The sequence below is a fragment of the Procambarus clarkii genome, chromosome 62, assembly GCF_040958095.1.
Source record: "Procambarus clarkii isolate CNS0578487 chromosome 62, FALCON_Pclarkii_2.0, whole genome shotgun sequence".
NCBI classification, from domain to species: Eukaryota; Metazoa; Arthropoda; class Malacostraca; order Decapoda; family Cambaridae; genus Procambarus; species Procambarus clarkii.
Window position 1 is genome coordinate 11,974,448 of NC_091211.1, and position 10,262 is coordinate 11,984,709.

The window sequence follows — 10,262 nt, forward strand, 5'->3', positions numbered from 1 at the left end:
AAGTCTACTTGTGGATGTCAACCAACAAACCTCACACAAAACATAGAAAAGACCTACTATATCTTATTTGGAAACAAATCAACAAATGCAATTCAGCTTCAGATAGATAATGTAAACATTAGCAATAAAAATGATGGAAAGTTTCTTAGCCTATACTTAGACAAGAGACTCAACTTCCGCACCCATATACAACACATAACTAAAAAGGTTTCTAAAACAGTTGGTATACTGTTTAAGATCAGATATTATGTACCCTACTCTGCTCTCCTCTCACTCTATTATGCACTTATCTATCCTTATCATTCTTATGGCGTTTGTGCTTGGGGTTCAACCTCTGCAAACTACCTCAAGCCCATCATCATCCAGTAAAAATCTGCTATCAGGACAATAAATAACTCTACCTTCAGACAACACACAGCTCCCTTGTTCAAATCCTTAAACATGCTAAACAAATTCACTCCATACATTCTCCTGTGTAAATTACGTTTATAAAGCCCTTTTTCTAACTGCAAACCCTGTTCTGAAACTCTTCCTGGACAGATGTAATAGAACACATGGCCACGTCCCCACCAGACATAAATATCTCTTTGATATCCCCAGAGTCAAACTTAATCTATGTAAACACTCTATGTAAATAAAGGGACCTAGTCTATGGAACTCACTCCCTTATAATGATTTGAAAAGCTGTCCAACTTCTGCCATATTCAAAAATAAAACCAAAAAGTACCTGTAGTACTTTTTAAGTACGAGGGAGTAATGCGCAAAGCGTCCCTCACCTGTGACGTCACAGCGTCACCTGACGCCATATCAACACATCGGCCATTTTGTCGTCAGTTCAGTCATGGCGAGGACTAACCCTTCATGCAAACTGCACCTACTATCAAGAAGAAGAAGATTTTGTGTTCCACCGATAGTATTATCGTAAGTAAGCACTTATATTTTATATTTTATTAAATTAATTGATTCTATTTTTCTGTAATAAAGGTCCAAAGGGTTGTTAAGGAACAAGGGTGTAGCGATACCGACGCTCAGTGCGCTCAACTCACACCAAAGTATCACCTGTGTAGCTTCTGTAATTAGTGTTAATTAGTTATGCTATAAGATAATGAAGCGAGTATAAGATTAACTCGCTACAAGGGTACTGTGTTGGGAGGTGAGGGCTGTTACTGGTGTCTGTGGGGATGTGAGGACTTGTACCAACCACTATCACCACCAGTACCTTGTCTTGCATCCTGCTTAGTATTCCTATTGAGATATGAAGTATTATTGCATTCATATAATTATTCATTCATTGTCATTACTATTTTTATGGGCTATGTTCTGTTACCCTAATGCTTTTTACCCCTGGGCATGTCCATTTACTCTCCAGCCCTTCACAAGCCACTGCTGCACCCCCTCCATGCCCATACTTACTGTGCTTATTCTTACAGGACTGCACTGCATTATGTGGTGCTCACTGCCTGGACACCTTGATACATGCATTATAGGGTTCTGGTAGTTGTTCTACTCACCAAGCCCTTCCAAGGCCAGGCTTGACATGTGAGAGCTTGGTCCAACAGGCTGTTGCTTGGACAGGCCCCTCAGGCCCACATATCCACCACAGCCTTGTTTGTCCGGCACTTCAAAATCAAATGTTTATTTACGTAAGGTACATACATATTTTTAGGTAAGGTACTCTTTATTTGGGTAAATTTATCTTCGTAGTATTTAGCTTTGGCTCGTCTAATTATCTTGGATAGCAATAACGAGTAATTCTTTGAGAATTCTTTGGAGACAATTCCTAACCTATACTTCTCCCAACCTATACTTCTTCTCAAGGTCATCTTCACTTCTTGAAGATGTTCAGGTTTTCTCTTGAAGATGTCGACGGTTGTTCCAGCAATACTGTATTTCTTTTATTGCTGAAAACCTGTTTTCAGCAATAAAAAAATAATCCTGAATCCAGAAAAAAATCCCTTTTGTATCGTCTGGAAATTTTCAAATATTGCTGATCAAACCTGAGTCTAAATTATTTGTATATATTATGAATTACAGAGGTCCCAGGACAGGGTTTTTAGGCACTCCACTTACATTTTCCCACTCTGACTTAACCCCCATTTATACAAACTCAGTCTTATCTTTTAGCTAATAATTTATTGTACACACCATACTCAGCCTGTGTAGGGTAGTTTATTGTGCATGTGTAGTATATATATTTGTGTAGTATATTTGGTATATTTAATGCCTCTAACCTCTCCTCATAGTTCTTGTCCTTCAGTTCTGGGAGCCACTTAGTAGCATGTCTTTGCACCTTTTCCAGTTTATGTGCTTCTTAAGATATGGGCACCATACAACCGCTGCATATTCCAACTTTGGTCTAACAAAAGTCGTGAACAATTTCTTGAGTATTTCGCCATCCATGCATTTAAAAGCTCTGAATATTATCCTTTACCTGCAATTGGTTGTTGCTGTATTTATAGAATATGATTTGTTCTACTTTACATTTGTTTGTTCCTTTTTTTCAAAATTTCTTTCTGCCTCTCTCCTCACTGCCGTGTAGTTGTTTCTCTTTGTATTACTGGTATGTTTGGGGGTTTGGCCTCTTCGTATATTGATTCCATTTTTGTGTCTTTTGGTCTCTGTCCGTCTTGAAATTTCAGTTGAACAAATCCTGTTTCCTAGTTCTGCATCTTTGTTTTGGTATAAATGTTTTTGTTCCTTTATCATATATTTCACAAAATTGACATACTGTGCATTAATTCATCTCAATTACTTCCTTTCCTAACAGCAAGCCTTTCCAGTAAAATTCTTTGAATTCTTTTCTGACTTCTGGCCTAATGTTTGTTTTATCCTAGTGTGTATGATGCCTAGCGTGTGTCTGGTGCCTGTTGTGTTAAACCGAAGATAAATGCATAAGTATAGGTCAGTAATTTCTCCAGCTTTGAAAGGGGCTTTCATTATGCAGCAGTATTCCACTCTAGAGAGCACTAGCGTCTTGAAAACTATCATCATCGGTATAGCATCTCTAGTGTGAAAAGTTCTTGTTATCTATCCTGTCATTTTTCTTGCAGTTGTGACGGCTACTTTATTGTGTTCTTTAAATGTAAGGCCTTCTGACATCAGTACACCCAAATCCTTTACGTTGCTTTTCCGTTCAATGTTATGATTTGACTGAGTTTTGTAAGTGGTTTCCGTTTTTATATTTTTTATTTTTTCCGTAGCGCATGAGCTGAAACTTATGTTCGTTAATCACCATGTTATTTTCTGTAGCCCATAGAAAGACCTGATTTACATCTGATTGGAGGTTTGCCGTGTCCTCTATGTTGCCTACTCTCGTGAAGATTCTAGTGTCATCTGCAAAGGATGATCAAGTACTATAGGTTGTGTCCTTGTCTATGTCCGATATGAGGATGAGAAAAAGTATTGGAGCAAGCACAGTACGCTTGGGGACTGAGCTCTTTACGGTTGATGGTCCAGATTTTATTTTGTTGACTACTTCACATTGGGTTCTATTAGTCAGGAAGTTGTATATCCATCTGCCTATTTTTCCGGTAATTCCTTTTGAACGCATTTTATGTGCAATAACACAATGGTCACATTTGTCAAAGGCTTTTTTTTGTCAAAGCGTTTTGTTTGTCTTCCATGGCATCTAGTGCCATGTCAGAGTGGTCCAGCAACTGTGATAGGCAAGAGCGCCCTGTTCTGAAACCATGTTGTCTGGGGTTATGGAGATGCTGTGATTCCATGTATTTTGTGATCTTACTTCTTAGCATTCTCTCAAAGATTTTTATGATGTGCGATGTTAGTGCTATCGGTCTGTAGTTTTTTGCCTCTGCCTTATTTCCTCCTTTATGGGGCGGTGCTATCTCTGCTGTTTTTAGTATGTCAGGGACAATGCCAGTATCTTGGCTTTGTCTCCAAAGAATGTGAAGGGCCTGCGATAACGTTTTTTACAGTTCTTGATGAATATAGAGTTCCAAGAGTCAGGGCCTGGTGCAGAGTGCATAGGCATACTGTCTATGGCTTCTTCAAAATCCAGTGGGGATAGGATCACATCTGATTTATGATTTGATGTTGGTATCATATCCATGAAAAATTCATTTGGGTTATCAATCAGATGGATGGAGAGCTACACTCGTGGTGTCCCATTTTCCCAGCACTCTTTGTCATATAATGCTTTGAAACTTTTGACGGATTTGGCCTCCACCACCTTCTCACCTAACATGTTCCAACCGTTTACCATTCTGTTTGCAAAAGTGAATTGTCTTACATTTCTTCGGCATCTTTGTTTAGTTCGTTTAAATCTATAACCTCTTGTTCTTGAAATTCCAGGTCTCGGGAAATCTTCCCTATCAAGTTTATCAATTCCTGTTACTGTTTTGTACGTAGTGATCATATCTCCTCTTTTCCTTCTGTCTTCTAGTTTGGAATATTTAATGCCTCTAATGTCTCCTCATAAATCCTGCCCTTCAGTTTTGGTATGAATGTTTGTGTGCCTTCATCGTATATTTTGCAAAATATGGAATACATCTCATTTACTTTACTTTAAGAATATGGTTCGATCAATTAAAAACCCTCTTGTTCAAATTGCAAAGAGACTGAAAGAGATGCAGCATGCTCAATGGATTATATATTAGTGATTATTATTAGGATTATATATTAGTGAATCATATTAGTGATTCAATTATTATGGTCATAAAACAATAAACAAATAGTTTTGGTGTTATTACACTCTATTCACAGGTTATATATAAGTATCTGCATGTTTTGTTCACCATTACAAACCACTAAGTTGGTTTGATTTTTGTTGAGATTGTTATTTATGATAAGATTCCTTACGTTATCTGAGAATGAAGCTATGTCGGTATTGGGAAATCTATAGATGGCACTTATAGTCAAGGAGGATTTAAGGGATTTACTGGAGAACTTGGCAAAGGTATATTCACAATAGTCGTCTCTATTACTAATGAGACTATTGCAGATGAAGGTATCTTTGTAAGATATTGCTATGCCACCTCCTTTTTTTATTAGGCCTGCAGTTGTGAATGGCTTTATTATCAGCCAAGTTGTAGCATACAACATAGCATATATATGTATATGGCATACATACATACATATATATATATATATATATATATATATATATATATATATATATATATATATATATATATATATATATATATATATATATATATATATATATATATATATAATATGTTACAACATAACAGGCCAATTACACTGGATTAATCTTTGTGTTTAGATAGGAGATGCCTCGTATGGGCCAATAAGCCTTCTGCAGCCCCTATGTTTATCCCTTATGTATCCCCCCATGTTTTCACCTTCATTGTATTATCACCTGACCTAATGCGGGTATAAAATCAACTAATATATATATATATATATATATATATATATATATATATTCAAAATTCGTCAGTGTACTACATTTTTGTTGTTGCTTTTAGGTGATGCTTTTAACCAGTGTATGTGGGTCTGATTGCGCAACCACAGTTCGAAGAATAATGAAGATATGAACAAACGGCCTGTGGTCACTATACAGTCTGGAAGGGCAAAAGAAGAAATTGGCATTTCTACAAAAACAAGAACTATATAATGTTATTTTAAGTAAGTAACCAAAAAATTAAATAATTTTTTTAAAGTTTAAAATTCACTTAAAAATGTAAATTTTAAGTTAAAAAATTTTAACCAAAAAACTTGATATTTTTCATATTTGGAACCATTCCATAATCCCAAGCATAAATGATTATATTTCTATCACTTGCTCTTAAGATTGTTTCATTTAATAGAGGTTGGGCATAATTGTTCTCTGCTGCTAATAGAACTGACTGACTTAGCTATAGGAAAATGTAAAATTAATTGGTTTATCCATTACAGTATTTTGCAGTTTATTTCATGATCCTGTGCTTAATACTTGCATAAATAGTAGATTACAAAATGCATTTTTATATCATTAGTATTGAATAATAATAATGCAAATAATTGACTTATAAATGATGTACAATTAATTGGTAGGTGATATTATATTATTAATATTTTTTCATTCTTGCAAAGCCTTAACAAAGTCATTAACATGTTAATATAAACTTGATCACCTTCCACTTATTTTCTCATGTGCTACCTACATGTACAAAACCTTATTCCTAAATGCATATTTTGTTCTGAAACTTGTCCTTTATATGTTGTGTATCACCATCTCTGGAGAGTTTTATCTGATTGATGTATAAATTACTTTTAATTTTACAGAATATTATTGTTATACTGAATTTATTATTATATAAATAACTTAATTTTACAGAATCATCTATCGACGCACATCCACAAGTTGAGGAGGAGGATGTGACCTTCCAGATTTCTCAAGTACTGAAACAGGCACCAAACAGGCCTGGTGGATCTAGGTACAAGGTAAAATAATTTAATTTTTTTTTTTTTTTTTTACTAATTGTCCGATATATATATATATATATATATATATATATATATATATATATATATATATATATATATATATATATATAAATATATATATATATATATAAATATATATATATATATATATAAATATATATATATATATATATATATATATAAATATATATATATATATATATAATGTGTCGTACCTAGTAGCCAGAACGCACATCTCAGCCTACTATGCAAGGCCCGATTTGCCTAATAAGCCAAGTTTTCTTGAATTAATGTTTTTTCGACTACCTAACCTAACATTTTCAGCTACCTAACCTAACCTATAAAGATAGGTTAGGTTCGGTCATATATCTCTATTAATTTTAACTCCAATAAAAAAAGAATTGACCTCATACATAATGAAATGGATAGCTTTATCATTTCATAAGAAAAAAAATAGAGAAAATATATTAATTCATGAAAACTTGGCTTATTAGGCAAATCGGGCCTTGCATAGTAGGCTGAAAAGTGCGTTCTGGCGACTAGGTACGACATATATATATATATATATATATATATATATATATATATATATATATATATATATATATATATATATATATATATATATAATATGTATGTGTGTGTGTGTGTGTAATTACCTAAGTGTAGTTAAAGGATGAGACCGTCTTCCCAGCACTCTTTGTCATATAACGCTTTGAAACTACTGACAGTCTTGGCCTCCACCACCTTCTCACCTAACTTGTTCCAACCGTCTACCACTCTATTTGCGAAAGTGAATTTTCTTATATTTCTTTAGCATCTGTGTTAAGCTAGTTTCAATCTATGACCTCCTGTTCTTGAAGTTCCAGGTCTCAGGAAATCTTCCCTGTCGATTTTATCAATTCCTGTTACTATTTTGTATGTAGTGATCATATCACCTCTTCTGTCTTTTAGTTTTGGCATATTTAATGCCTCTAACGTCTCCTCGTAGCTCTTGCCCTTCAGTTCTGGGAGCCACTTAGTAGCATGTCTTTGCACCTTTTCCAGTTTGTTGATGTGCTTCTTAAGATATGGGCCAACTTCTGTTGTTGGGCACCACACAACAGCTGCATATTCTAGCTTTGGCGTAACAAAAGTCATGAACAATTTCTTTAGTATATCACCATCCATGTATTTAAACGCAATTCTAAAGTTAGAAAGCGTAGCATAGGCTCCTCGCACAATATTCTTTATGTGGTCCTCAGGTGATAGTTTTCTATCTAGAACCACCCCTAGATCTCTTTCTTTATCAGAATTCTTTAAAGATTTCTCACATAATGTATAGGTTGTGTGGGGTCTATGTTCTCCTGTTCCACATTCCATAACATGGCATTTATTAACATTAAATTCCATTTGCCAAGTGGTGCTCCATATACTTATTTTATCCAGGTTTTCTTGAAGGGCATGACAATCATCTAAATTTCTTATCCTTCCTATTATCTTAGCATCATCAGCAAACATGTTCATGTAATTCTGTATACCAACTGGTAGATCATTTATGTAGACAATAAACATCACTGGTGCAAGAACTGAACCCTGTGGTACTCCACTTGTGACATTTCTCCAGTCCGATACATTGCCTCTGATTACTGCCCTCATTTTTCTATGTCAGAAAATTTTTCATCCATATTAGAAGCTTACCTGTCACCCCTCCAATATTTTCCAGTTTCCAGAACAACCTCTCTATGTGGAACTGTCGAATGCCTTTTTTAGGTCCAAATAGATGCAGTCAACCCAACCATCTCTTTCCTGTAATATATCTGTTGCTCGATCATAGAAACTGAGTAAATTCGATACACAGGATCTTCCAAATCGAAAACCATACTGTCTGTCTGAAATTATATCATTTCTCTCCAGGTGTTCTACCCATTTAGTTTTAATTATTTTTTCCAATATTCCAATTCCAATTTTTTCCAATAATGTGTGTGTGTGTATGTATATTTGTGTTGTTGAATATGACCGAAAGTCAGTCTTTCTGCCCCTCTCCTTACTGCTATTGTTGTTTCTCGCATCTGTGTATTGCTTGTATGTTTGGGCAATTTTTCCCCTTTTCCTAGTTCTGCATCTCTGCTTTAGTATAAATTTTGTTGTGCCATTATCATATATTTCACAAAACTTGACATACATCTCATTTACTTCATGTCCTAACAGCAAGTGTTTGTCAAATTCCTTAAGGAAATATCTGAGTTCCCCATAATGACCTCTCCACAAGTCAGGTTTTTCAACTGCTTCAAGCTCATTTTCTTCCAGATTATAATGCATTGCATACTTTATTCCAAAAAAGACATGGTCACTTTTACCCAAGTGACCATGTCACTTGGGTAAAAGGAGGGAGGTACTGAATGATAAATATATCTTTCTCTTTCCTGGTAAATATAATATCCAGCATGGAGGGAACATCCCCTTCCCTCATCCTCGTAGCTTGTTTAACATGTAGAAACATGAATGTTTACAGGGTGAGGTTTACGAAATTATATATATATATATATATAATTGGTCTCTGGTCTATATATATTATATATATATATATATATATATATATATATATATATATATATATATATATATATATATATATATATATATAAGTTTGTGTGTGTGTAATTTATATAAATAAATAATTAAATATTAATTTTGTTAATATCTTTTCAGGGAAAACTTGCAAGTACAATTCGTATACAAGAGGGGCAACAAGAGCCAGAGGATGTCTACTAAGAAAATATATAAGTCTTTATCCTCACACTCTTGATATATGGTCTTCTCTGGTCTCTTTATTTTCTCTCCTCACAAATGTCCCTTTTTTTATTTCTTTTACGTTTCTCTCCTGTTTTTCTTGTCTTTTAATCTCTCCTTTCCTCCTCTCTTCTAACACCTCTCGTTTCCTGTCTCTTCTAGCTTCTCTCTTCCTTTACTTTTTATATTTGTGGTATTCATTTATGTCATTTTTATCTTGTATATTTTTCTTGTATCTTTTTCTTATCTTGTGTTTCTCTTCCCCTTCTCTTCAATGATTTCTCATTTCTCTCCTCTCTCTGTTGTTTCTGTTCTGTCTTCTCTCTCCTTGCCTTAATTTTGTTCTGTCTCCTCTTTTGTTGTGTGTGTGTCTTTCTGTCTCTGTCTGTCTCTCTCTCTCTCTCTGGCTCTCTTGCTCTCTCTCTCTCTCTCGCTCTGGCTCTCTCTCTCTCTCTCTGGCTCTCTCTCTCTCTCTCTCTCTCTCTCTCTCTCTCTCTCTCTCTCTCTCTCTCTCTCTCTGGCTCTCTCTCTCTCTCTCTCTGTCTCTCTCTCTCTCTCTCTCTCTCTCTCTGGCTCTCTCTGGCTCTCTCTCTCTGGCTCTCTCTCTCTCTCTCTCTGGCTCTCTCTCTCTCTCTCTCTGGCTCTCTCTCTCTCTCTCTGGCTCTCTCTCTCTCTCTCTCTCTGGCTCTCTCTCTCTCTCTCTCTCTCTCTCTCTCTCTCTCTCTCTGGCTCTCTCTCTCTCTGGCTCTCTCTCTCTCTCTCTGGCTCTCTCTCTCTCTCTCTCTCTCTCTCTCTCTGGCTCTCTCTCTCTCTCTCTGGCTCTCTCTCTCTCTCTCTCTCTCTCTGGCTCTCTCTCTCTCTCTCTGGCTCTCTCTCTCTCTCTCTGGCTCTCTCTCTCTCTCTGGCTCTCTCTCTCTCTCTCTGGCTCTCTCTCTCTCTCTCTGGCTCTCTCTCTCTCTCTCTGGCTCTCTCTCTCTGGCTCTGTCTCTCTCTCTCTGGCTCTGTCTCTCTCTCTCTCTCTCTCTCTGGCTCTCTCTCTCTCTCTGGCTCTCTCTCTCTCTGGCTCTCTCTCTCTCTCT

General features: G+C 35.8%; 1 long non-coding RNA gene across 1 annotated transcript; it reads left to right on the forward strand.

Annotated features, from left to right (window-relative positions):
* The first annotated feature begins 796 nt into the window (after positions 1–796).
* On the forward strand, positions 797–9,619 carry LOC138354261 (uncharacterized). The gene is made up of 4 exons (XR_011223487.1): positions 797–921; positions 5,451–5,610; positions 6,302–6,408; positions 9,103–9,619. It is a non-coding gene; the product is annotated as an uncharacterized lncRNA (long non-coding RNA).
* The last annotated feature ends 643 nt before the right edge of the window (positions 9,620–10,262 follow it).